The following is a 12,693-nucleotide window of genomic DNA, read 5'->3' as shown; positions in this document are numbered from 1 at the left end:
TCGTGCCTCCAAGCAATAAGTGGCAAGTGGCATGCGATATTTTAGTATTTAATTTGTTGAGGGAGTTCATCACTCAGTTTGTTATTCAGTAATGCAATGCTGGATTCTTCCCCCCTCCCCTCCACCTTTCCAATGGAAAACTTTCCAATTTTCAACCTTCAAATTTTAATCCTTCAAATTTAAATGCATTTCTTCTATGCCATGAGTTCTCCCACCATTCTTCTCCCTTCCCCCCACAAAAGAAAAGAAATATGATAAGAATGCTGTTAAGTTTTTAGCCCAAAAGAATACCCACCCACCTCGTGTGAAACTGACTGAAGCCCAAATACTCAAGGAATATAATCTGAGTTTAGAGCTATGAGGTGTGGTAACTTGAAATGTCAGGCAGGCCCAGCCATTGATTTAGCTGTATCCTTGAAATAAGAAATACAAGCTATGCGGCAGATCGTAAAAGCTGAAATGGTATATTATCAAATATTGCCAAACGGCACATTAGAATCAACAACACAGGTGCCAATTCACACATCACACATGATTAGTGTGTGCCCTGAATGTTGAAAAGCACTAGGGCGGAGATTATGCAAAGTCATCAGAAAGTTCTCTGATGTTTGATCTGTGATGACTCATTCACACATGCAAGTGGCCACTCAAGGCTACAGCCATCAAGTAACCATACATCTGTGAACCAGCTGTAGAATCCAAGCAATTCAGGACACACACACCCCAGACATCCTTTTAATGGAGCATTCATCATCATTTGTGCTCACGATGTTATCATGGCCATTATACACAGTTAATGTTTTTCAATACCATTTGCACCTGCAAAAGATTTGGAGCGGTCATGTTGCTTCATCTGCAATAGGCTTATGTCTTGTAGTTTCCTGCTGAAATCCTGCAACTTTCTATAGTGGGCTGTCCGACTTCCATAGAATCACAGAACTGCAAAGTTGGAAAGGACACAGAGGGTCATGCCAGAATCCTGTCCAGTGCCGCCCCTGGGTCATTGAACTATTGCACAATAATGGCCCTCTAGACAGCAATAATGCTGGGGAACCATAATAAAGCAGAATTAATGTGTGGATGGTCCAGTATAAATGCACTATTATTGCATCAATAGCATATTGCAGAATACAGATGCAAAAAAAATGGTAAAAGCAGCTTTACATTTGCATTTGAGGGGTTTGCGGAGAGCAAGTCTGGGGAACTGAGGGGTGTTTTCGGGAAGGGTGTTGGATGCTGTTAAGGTGGAGTGTGTCAGGGACATGGCATGCAGGAAAGCAATTTAAAAACTGCATGGTTAGCTCCCATTCAGTCACAGAATCATAGAACTGTAGAGTTGGAAGGGACCCTAAGGATCATCTAGTCCAACCCCCTGCAATGCAGGAATATGCAGCTGGTCCATACAGGGATCGAACCTGCAACCTTGAGTGTTATCAACACCATGGTCTAACCAACTGAGCTATCCAGGCTTTAGCTATCCAGTCAGTCAGTTGGAGGGCATGACAAGATGAGCCTCAGCAGCTCAACTTGTGGAGGGCTGTAATCTGTAACAGTGCGGCACCCCAAGTCATTGCATGGGGAGGGGGGAAATATGAAGAGCATTCGTTAGTTAGCCAGTTCAGTTATCATAGAATCATAGGGCCGGAAGGATTCTACACACACCAAAAGCTGTGGAGTGATGATTGCTTTTCCTTCTCGCCACAATACTCTGGCAATGTAGATTTGAGGGAGTTAAATAGCAATGGGTCCAGTTTTGTTCTTGGTTCCCTGCTTCACGCGCTGATTTCTCGAAGCACACATTACGAAATTGGCATGGGAAGGAGCCGTTGCTGGTAGGTAAGATTTGCTCCAAATCTTTCTGAACAGACACATATTATCCGGTAGAACCAACCTATACAGCAGAAGGAGGCAGCAGGAGCATGGCACCCATCAGATGTTTTGGACTACAACTCCCATCATTCCTAAGTACTGACTGTGCTGGCTGAGGATGGGAGTTCTAGTCCGAAACAACTGAATGGCAAATCTGCCCCTAGTATAGAGCGACACAAGCATAGAGTAAAAGCAAACAAAATGACCTCAGGTGCCAAACAAAGGACTATTTAGCAAAGCAAACCAGATAGTGCAAACTAGCACGTCATAAGCGAAATCAAAATGTTTCCATCATGTAAACTGGAGAGGTTTGGTTGGTGCAGTTTTTCCTGTCATAAAAAAGATGAATAAATCTGTAAGGCTGATTATTAGTAGTGACATTTGAGAAGAAATGTGGTGTTGTTGTTTTAATCTACCACAAAGACATTTCTGATATCTACATATTGTGGGGTTTCAACCATTACCTGACTGAGATTATAATTGTTCTTGAATGGAAAGCCTTTTCAGCAGATGTAGCTAACTAGATGTAAATATTCCACAGGAGGCTGCACACCCTTTGACTCTGTTACCACCACCAATAAGTCATAACTCTTCCCTGTGTCTTAATCTGAAACCATTCTTTACATGGTGTGCTATTACTTCATGCGGTGTTTTAGCAGTACCCACACAGAGGGCATTGTCAGGGGAAAAAGAGGGCAAGAAAGGGGTGAAGGGAGGTCAGAGGGGGCAAAGTACAGCTCCGCTCCCCAGTGGCAATCCCCAGCTGCCTTCAAATCCCTCAAGGACATGAGGCCAGCTGTCAGAACGGACTCTTCACCCTCTGACCTCATCTGACTGATCATTTTGCCTCCTGCCATTTTTCTCCTACCTCAGCTACGATTTAGCTAACTTGTAGTGCTCGAGCAGTGCAAGCAGTGATCTTAATTGGGTCTCGCCTGTGCCGTATAAAGCAATATAATGTGACATTCCAAACCCCACAGACAGAAAGAGACCTAATCCATTTTTCACTTTTACTACTGCCAGCCACATGCTTTATGGTGAGTTTTAAGTGTCTTGTTAAATAAATATCACTAGCAAGACCCCGTGTGACGGTTCTGACTCTTTGAGCACCAATGTGTGTATTGTGTTCCATTTCCATGCAATTCCTACATCTGATATTTCATATATTTGTTTCTGTGAGGCCAATATCTGCAGAACGTTCTGAAGGTAGAAAACTGCTTTAAGGTGCCTGGCAAGTCTGTTCTGATGAACTTGAATAATTAAAACACATTGAAACACACACTTTTTTTTTTTCATTCTCCAAGTACTCAGAGTATATTATTTATACAATACCTATCTACCCTCTTAAAATGGGTCTCTTCAAGCATCTGATAGAGTGGGCTCTGGCCCATGAACTCCTAATACTAAAATAAATGTGTTTTGTTTCTTCTTTTTTCCTAAAAGCAGATCAGCCATAAGGAAAGCACACAATTTTTCTCCTTTCTCTCCCACACGTCCCCAAAATACAAATGCGCACACACGTTTCAGTTTTATCTCAATTTTTTTCCCCTGCGTACTTGAAGACAGGAATAGCAAATATGACAATGACTGGAAGCATCCAAGAACTCTGAGGAAATTTTGCCCTTAAACCCATGGGCCTAACTGCATTGCTAATGCTATATATATGTATATGTGTGTGTGTGTGTGTATTCACTTCAGGCTATTTAAGCAAACAGAAGTTTAAATGAACATATTCCAGAGTAGCTGTGTTAGTGTCTTGCAGCAAAAACAACAGACTCTTGTGGCACCTTAAAGACTAAGACATTGATTAAGCTGTAACCTTTGGTGGATATGCATCTGATGAGGGTGAAATGTAGTCCACAAAAGTCTATGCCACAGTAAATTTTGTGGCATCTCAACTATTAACAAATTTGTTATGGCATAAACTCTTTGGTCTTTTAAAAATACACAGGCTACTTGTCAGTATTTCTTGTGGAATCTCTGTAACACCAGCAATGTCAAGAAATAATGGAGTTTTATTTAGTTCTCTGTCTACTACAGTCCTCAGTGTGGCACCCATCTTGGGGAAAAACATATTGAGCTCTCAACCCTGCTCAGTCTTCTGTAACAAATGACTCTGCCTTTCGGCCACTAGGTGGCAACAGCATAAACCTCAAACTTCCCCGCCTTGTCTGTCTTTGCTCCACCCTCTTCACACCTCTTCGGGTTCTAGGAGACCAGCAGGGAACTGGTTGCCACAAGGGGGGGGGGGAGCCTGGCTTCTTCACCTGCATAACTCATTGCTATCTCTTCGCACACACCCCTGCAACCTCTGCTTCTGCCTCTGTTCCTGGACTGCTCTCTGCCATAGCCTCTCCCTGCTCATTAAACCCTGTTACCTATTCAGCTTCCAACACCTCCCCCTCCCAGTCTGCTCCCTCTTCTCCCTCTGACCACTCATTGATGCCCCACCATCAATCCCCCAGCTGTGAGCCATCTACCCTTGGGGGTTCCCCAGTTGGCGCCTTCCACCACTCCACTGCATTCAGCCAGTCCATGACAATAGATAGTCATGAGTTTAAGGGGGGAGGAAGTAGGCCGTATGAGAGATCCTTCTAACTCCTGGATCCAGCAAGTGTTAAAATATAAGCCAGGTTTCCTTTCTATGTTGAGGTGATAGCCTGGGTGATGGGCCATTAAGAGAACAAAGGAAAGGAGCCAAATGGGTGGCGCCCCTCCCCCAACTTGTGGTTACTTAGAAAAACGAAGCAGAGTTTTATTTAGAGTTGAGTTGCAGTGAAGTGACGTAGAAGTAAAGCAGCAAGCTAGAGAGAGAATCCGAGGCTGTGGCTATGAGGAAAAACAAGACCCTTCTGAGATATTAATGCTGCGAACTCCTGGACCAGGGTATATATGGATATATGGATAGGGTGTGTGCATTCAGCGCTAACTGCTGAGTTGGAATAATAAACGGAGAGGTGTCAAGTGATTTATAGGCATGTGTGAAAGAGACCTAAACGGCTTGTGTGAAGTTCTTCTAATTTTTATGTATTACTTGATGTGATGCCCGTAGATGCATAAGCTCTATCTGTGCTTGATCTCTGATGGCTGCTTTGCACATAGAAGCAAGTACCTGCTGCTGTGGACATCAGACGATGGAAATTCATGTGTGGATACATGCTCAGGCAAGCTTCTTGTCTCCAGATTAGGTTTTAATGCAAATAGTCTGTTTTCTTTAATCACCTGGGACCTTCTCAACCTCAACCTTGCTAAAAATTGCCAGTATGAACATTCATATTTTATCTTGTGTGAAGATGGATCTCTCAGTGTCTCTCTTGTGGGAAGAACTGAGACAACTGGAAAGCAGAGAGCTACATTTTCTTCTATTATTGGAAGTTAAGATGTTTCTCCAAGGACCTATGAGTGCCTTCATACTTATCTTGAACTTCTTCACTGGTAACTTTTTTTTAGTTTTCAAAACAATTATAGGACCAGCACTGATAGCATTTCACTATGGCTCTGGCAATTCTGATGAGCCACACTGGTGAAGTAGTGGTTTTTAGCAGCTGTTAATGTGCATTTACGCACAGCCAGACTATCAAGCAGAGTGAGGCATGCACTGAAAAGTGTGAGGTAGCACTTGCTTGATGCAACATCATCTAATCTCTCCACAGACAAGTTAGGATGAATGATAGTTAAATAGCCGGTGCTGTCTAAACACTATGCAATCAAATCAGGCTGAATGTCATCTGGAAGCAACCATAGTCTAACCACTGTCTAAGCTTTGTGTGAGCAAATCAGTAAATTGGTCATCTAGGGACTCAGCTACATTAGCAAAAGAAAACATTATAAATGCGTTATAACACTGTGACACCAGATGGCGCTGCAGAGCCGAAATTGGAACTCTATGAAATTTTCCACTGTGAGCTTTAAAATGTTTTTTTTTCAGAGTGTTTTTTAAAGCTGTGTAGATGTAGTCCGGGACAGCCTCTAGGTTTTTCTGTAGAATATATTTTTGAATTTGTGTGGATTATTGCAACACCCTTTGGCTATGAGCAATATAAGTTTGGCAGTAACCCAACGGTTCACACTTGCTTCTGTTGATGGCAGTTTTTTTCATCCACAAACCAGGAGCTGATTTCCATTTGCTCTGATTCAGTGGTAAAGAATGGGTTTTCAGGGGAAAGCTCTGGAGCAAAAGGAAGAGTGCTTGGACATGGAACTATAAAGTGTGACCCATGTCTGGAAAGCACAGGGGAAAGTTAAGTGTGGACAAGCCCTGTGACTGTGCTGTGCTATAGTATCCTAGGAGCATAATCTTTACTGTGCAGCAACTTTGCATATTATGCTCACTATTTCAATCTCCCTCTTAGCTGGAAGCCCAGACTTTCTGCTCTCCTTCAGTGCAGTCAAAGGAAAAGTGATCTTCTCTGTTGGATTCAGTTTAAGAAATCTTGACAGGGCCAAGAAAAAAAGGAAATTGCATCTTGACTTTTGGCTCAGGTCCAAAAATGTCTAAAGCCAACACAGGTTCTAGTTCTTTCCAGGCTGGATACTGCAGATTTTACTACAGGGGTAGCCAATTTGGTACCTACCAGGGGTGGCTCCCAACAGCCCCAGTCAGCATGGCCAATGGTGAGGAACGATAAGAGTTGTAGCCCAACTACAATTGGAAGGCACCACATTGTCTACCTCTGCTTTCCTGTATTACTACAGATTTCCATAGCAACCACATCAATAAAAAGGAGGCCATGTTGTATTCACATAAAATTTACCATGATACCATTATGAATATTGTTGTATCCCAGTCCCAGAAATGCATATCTGGCTAGGCTGCAATGCTATAAACTCAAAGCCAGCATACAGAGACAAATAGAATTCATAAATGTCAGACGTTGCTAATGCTAACACACCTGGATGCAGTTAAACACTTGTAGATGTAAAACTATAATTGACAATGCTGTATGTCAGGGAACTGTCATCTGAGACGAAGGAGGTGAAAGGGCTCATGGAGGGTGAGAGAGACCACTCAGCGGAGGAGGGGACCAGCAGGGGGAGAAGTGGAGTTACAAGGGAAAGTGAGTCGGAGGGAGAGCTCAGAGATACTTCAAGCGGGAACAGTGGAGAGGTTTCAGGACCTCCCGTAGGCACACCCACTCCTCGGCGGAAACTGTCACGCCGAGAGTCCAGAAGACGCGTTTCCGTCAAGGAGCTTTTATGCTGGAAGAAGTTCCGTAAACGCCCACTGTCCGATTCAACGAGCGATTGATGGAGCCATGCTTAAGGAGCTCCATCACAGACAGAGGTTTGGGAACTTAGCCAAACTCTGAGGGATCAGGATTTTACGCACAAGCAGCTCACCATCCCATCACAGCAATCGGACAGTCCCTGAAAGCAGCTTGTGCAGAGAGGCATCATGAGCAACCCAGCTGGAGCCGGAGGAGCAGCAGGAGCTGGAGAAGGTCCAACTCTGGAAGAAAGGTACAGAGTTTTGGAACTCCAGCTAGCAATGCAAACGGCGAGGCTAGAAGAAAGGAGGGCGCAGGATGCAGAAAAGGCAAAAGGCGCCACACTAGCAAGAAAGATGCCAGGAATGGTGCAGAAGTTTGGGGGGGACCCCAGGAACTACCAAGCCTTTAGGACAGAGATGCAGTATGCTCTTGAACTGCAGTTTAACGACTTTCCCGATGAGGCATCGCGAGTGGCGTTTGTGATTGGCCATCTCGAAGGGGGGGCTAGAGACTGGGTCCGGCCCCTGATGGCAGGGAATAGTGACATGCTGAAGGACGCGAGGAAGTTTTTTCGCGCCATGGATTTGATGTTTTCCAGCGAGATTGAACAGGGACTGGTGCGCAGACAATTGATGGCTTGCAAACAGGGAAGTGCTGAGCCAGCTGCAAGCAAACCAGTTGTGGGTGAAATTGGAGAAGTGTCAGTTCCACGCCAAGGAGGTGGAATTCCTGGGGTACCGCCTATCAGACAAGGGATTAGCCATGGATCCAGGCAAGGTACAGGCGGTGCTGGAATGGAAGACACCGAAAACGAAAAAAGATGTGCAAAGGTTCTTAGGGTTTGGGAACTTTTACCGTAAATTCATCAAGAACTTTGCCCACTTAACGGCTCCCATCACGGACTGTCTGAGCAGCAAGAAGAAATTTGTTTGGACGGCGGAGGCGGAGCACGCTTTTGAGGAATTGAAAAAGGCATTCGCTTCGGAAGAACAGCTCCTGCATGTGGATTTACAAAAACCCATAAGAGTGGAAACTGATGCCTCAGACCGCGCGGTGGGGGCGGTGCTGCTTCAGCCAGGGAGCAATAAGTCGGAATGGAGACCGTGTGCCTTCTTTTCGCGTAAGCTGAACAAATCCGAGAGGAACTACACGGTATATGACCGAGAACTACTCGCCATTCACGAAGCGTTCCGGAGATGGAGACACTTACTAATTGGTGCACAGCATAAGGTACAAGTATGTACGGACCACAAGAATTTGGAGTATTGGAGAACGGCACGAGTGCTCAACCAACGACAAGTGAGATGGGCCCAGGAGTTCTCCAAATTCCATTTTGAAATCTGCTATGTGCCAGGTCCAGAAAACATCAGAGCGGACGCTCTCTCTCGCAAACCTGAATATTTGGAGGGGGAGGGAGCGCCAGAAGAGAGACATATTATCCCAGAGGACCACTGGGTGTGTGGTGCGGCCTGGGTGGGGCAAAGAGAACTGGTAGAGGGAACGGTAAATGATGAGTACGCCCAGGATAAGCTCAGAGGTTTAAGGGGAGAGGGAGAAGACCCCAGAGGTTTTGAAGAAAGAAACGGGGCATTGTATTACAAAGGGGCGCTATATATACCCGAAGGGGAATTGAGGGGGAGAGTACTCAAACAGCTGCACGACAATCCCACAGCGGGGCATTTTGGGCAACACAAGACCATGTGGTTGGTGACCAGGGAGTTTTGGTGGCCCAAGGTGAGGGAGGATGTACGGGAGTATGTGAGAAGGTGTGACCAATGCCAGAGAGCCAAAGGAGAAAGGCGGGCACCAGCGGGATATTTAGAACCGTTACCCACACCAGAACGACCGTGGGAGGCGGTGTCGATAGATTTTATGACTGATCTGCCCAAATCCCAGGGGAAAACCGCCATACTAGTCGTAGTAGACCAGTTAACTAAGATGGGTCACTTTGTAGCTTGCTCACATGCAGTCACGGCGGAAGAGACAGCAAAATTGTTTGTAGAACATATTTTTAGGCTGCATGGCGCCCCCTTGAGGCTGGTTTCCGACAGAGGGAAACAGTTCACGTCCAGGTTCTGGAGGAAGCTTATGAGCTTGTTGCACGTAGAGGTCAACTTTTCGACTGCCAGGCACCCTGAGACCAATGGGCAGGCGGAGAGGGCAAACGGTATCCTTCAACAATACCTGAGGTGTTATGTCAATGACAGAGAAAACGATTGGGTCGAAAAGTTGGCACTAGCGGAATTTGCTTACAATAATGCAGAGAATGTGTCCACCGGGATGAGCCCCTTTTTGGCTAATTATGGGTGCCACCCCAGGGCGTTTCCAGGGGAAGGAGGAGAGAGATGGAGTGTTCCGGCCGCTGAACTTTTTGTAGAAGAAATGGAAGCGATCCATCGTCAACTCCAACACAACTTAGAAAGGGCCAAAGAAGAATATAAGAGGCAGGCAGACAAGAGCAGAAGGGAAGGTGAAACAATTAGGGTGGGGAGTCGGGTCTGGCTGTCAGCCCAAGGGTTGCCGTTCAAGGGTAGTTGCAAGAAATTGAGACCCAAAAGATTGGGACCATTTGAGGTCATCCAACAGGTCAACCCAGTGGCTTTCAGACTCCGGTTACCGAACCACATGAAACTGCACCCAGTATTCCACAGGTCATTACTGTCACCATACAGGGGGGAAGGTGAAGGGGTATCCACACGGGGGCCAGCCATAGAAGAAAGGGAAAGCCGCAACTATGTGGCGGAAATCATCGACTCCAGGTGGAAGGGTAATCAGGTGGAGTATTTGGTCGCGTGGGAAGGGGAACCGGAGTCGGAAAACACCTGGGTGAAGGCAGAGGAGGTCCATGACGAGATCTTGATCGAAACGTTCCACCAAAGGTTCCCCAGGAAACCTCAACCAGTAGCGAGGTTCCGGAGGGAGTACTTTGGCACCACCGACGATGAGGAGGAACTGGAGGGATTCAGGGAATCGGAGTTGGAAGAGGGTACAGACTCCGAGGAGGAGGAGTACTTGGAAACCGGGAACAGCAAAAGGTGGAGGGAAGTGTTCGAAACTTCGGAAGATGAGGGAGGTTCCTTCAGGGGTTTTGCTCCCTCGCCTCCCGCAGAGGAGGGGAGGGAAGGGGGTGAAGGGGGCCCTAGAGGGGAGGTGGATGTCAGGGAACTGTCATCTGAGACGAAGGAGGTGAAAGGGCTCATGGAGGGTGAGAGAGACCACTCAGCGGAGGAGGGGACCAGCAGGGGGAGAAGTGGAGTTACAAGGGAAAGTGAGTCGGAGGGAGAGCTCAGAGATACTTCAAGCGGGAACAGTGGAGAGGTTTCAGGACCTCCCGTAGGCACACCCACTCCTCGGCGGAAACTGTCACGCCGAGAGTCCAGAAGACGCGTTTCCGTCAAGGAGCTTTTATGCTGGAAGAAGTTCCGTAAACGCCCACTGTCCGATTCAACGAGCGATTGATGGAGCCATGCTTAAGGAGCTCCATCACAGACAGAGGTTTGGGAACTTAGCCAAACTCTGAGGGATCAGGATTTTACGCACAAGCAGCTCACCATCCCATCACACTGTATATTGTGTGAAATATTTCTGCCTTTTTTCTTTTGATTTGACAAGTGGCAGACTAGAGCACAAAATTTAACTTTGCAGCTCCCTGCAACATTTGTTAAAGTATAGCATTTGGATAGATTTCAGCTGGTTGTATTTTTTCTTGGTGGCACTTATAAAAGGAACTATGGGAGGCTGTGGGTTAGAGAGCTTCCTTAGAGTAGCTATGGGTGTATATATGTTCACGTACAACTCCTTTAAAGTTCATTGTATTAACATTTACAGATGTTGAAAAATATTATTGACCCTTTTACACTGATGGCTCATTATGACTTTTCAGTGATGAAAAAATGTACTGCAGCTATTGGCCATTTAGCCATCATTAGTGGTCTCAGATAGACCATAAAGAAATATTTGTGCTGTGGATTATTTGGAGCTGCGCCCTTAACAAGAACTGTTGTGGAAATGGAAAGGATTTAAAGGTAGTGCAATTTGACATGGCTTAGACACAAAAAGGGGGCGAAGAAGGCACCAAAACAGCAGCCAGTTGGAACTGCAAAATTTATCATCCTGGAGTGTCTCTGTCACCAACAGGTACTCACAAAGAGAGTACAAGATGAAGTCGCATTCCCTTTCCTCCTACACCGCACTAAAAGAGTAGGTAACGAAACTGTGCTTGCAGTACAGTGTAAGAAGTGAGGAAGTTTCACCCCTTTGCTTTGGTAATGTGGGGAGACATTTTCAAGCTCACACAATGGGTCTGTTTCACACCTCTTCATCTTCCTGATAAATTATTTCCCATTTTGCCTCCACTCCATTCAGCATGCATTCGCTCATGACACTTCTGTGTGTGGTCTTCTTTTGCATTTCATGTCAAGATTCTGGGGAACTCTTGTTATTAAGTACTGCAGAAGAGACCTGCTGATGCTTATTGGCTGCAATCATTGTTTCCACAGCCATTTCAGAACACTGCACAAAACCAAGTCGGGAGGATCTCTCTGTGAGTGATTTGAAGAGGTTTTCTGCGGTGAGTGATGATGAATGTAATTGTGGAATTATGGAGTGGTTTTGTCTTTGCTTGAACTCTAAAGTAGATTCACTTTGAACTCTGAGATTAAATTTTTAGAAAGTCAGACATTTTACTTTGAATTGCTTGGGATTTTCTCTCTGAGCCACAGAAGTGTTCTTGAAATTTCTCTTCCTATTTTCTTTCAAAGTAATTGTTTAAAAATCACTTTTCTGAAATAGGATTGTTTCACTGTACAATATGGACATGCATTTAGTGTCATGGTTACTCCTCGCAATAGGCTCTCTGTTTTATTGTAAAAACAATTATTGCACCCAAAGATGTTACGCTTCCACTGATTTTTTTTTCCAGATGAAGCAAACTGTGCACAAGATTTAAAATAAAATCATTGGTTACTTTTGTTTCCACAGGGGTAGATGCCACACAGCTGCCATCCAGCAAACATAGCAAAAGGAAATAAAAATAAATAAAAATCTATTTTTCAACAGATTTTCTGCACAATTGGCATGCTGGGAAGGGTGGAGATCAGAGAATACACATCTGGAAGAAGATTTGTATTTTCCAAACATTAGAAGTAGAGCACTTTATCCTCAAGAATTCCAGACATTTTTAAAAAGTCCTCTCCAAAAGTTGGAGGATAACTTACTTATAACTCCCATCCTGAGGGTTGGAGATAGACTTTTTAAAATAATAATAATAATAATCGGAATCAGAGTTAAACTGTGTTAAAGAAATGCTCCATGTCTAGGAAATAACTTGACAGATGTGCTCAAATTACCTCCGGTAATGTTGAGTGGAAGCATTTAAATCCTGATTGCTCCCAAAATGTAATGCATGATGCATATGAAGCTTTTATAGCTGACATATAGGCTGTTACCTGACGGCACCTTTTCCAACTATCTAGAGATCATTCAGCTAATGCACTTGGAAAAGGCAAAATTAGAGGTAGTAAAAAGTCATTAAACTAGAAATTATATAGATTGCCTGGGCCTTTACATATATATATATATATATATATATATATATATATATATTTACTCTAAT

The 12,693-nt window shown here is 44.7% G+C and overlaps 1 long non-coding RNA gene across 1 annotated transcript in view; it reads left to right on the top strand.

Annotated features, from left to right (window-relative positions):
* The window catches only part of LOC310746267, a 24,872-nt gene extending 12,775 nt beyond the window's left edge, over positions 1-12,097 (top strand). Inside the window, exons 2-3 of the long non-coding RNA XR_014540552.1 lie at positions 11,579-11,649; positions 12,060-12,097. This is a non-coding gene — a long non-coding RNA (uncharacterized lncRNA). The remainder of the gene's footprint in view (positions 1-11,578; positions 11,650-12,059) is intronic.
* The last annotated feature ends 596 nt before the right edge of the window (positions 12,098-12,693 follow it).

The sequence above is a fragment of the Podarcis filfolensis genome, assembly GCF_964270895.1.
Source record: "Podarcis filfolensis genome assembly, chromosome: 1".
NCBI lineage: Eukaryota > Metazoa > Chordata > Lepidosauria > Squamata > Lacertidae > Podarcis > Podarcis filfolensis.
This window is presented reverse-complemented; position numbering and strand designations above follow the sequence as displayed.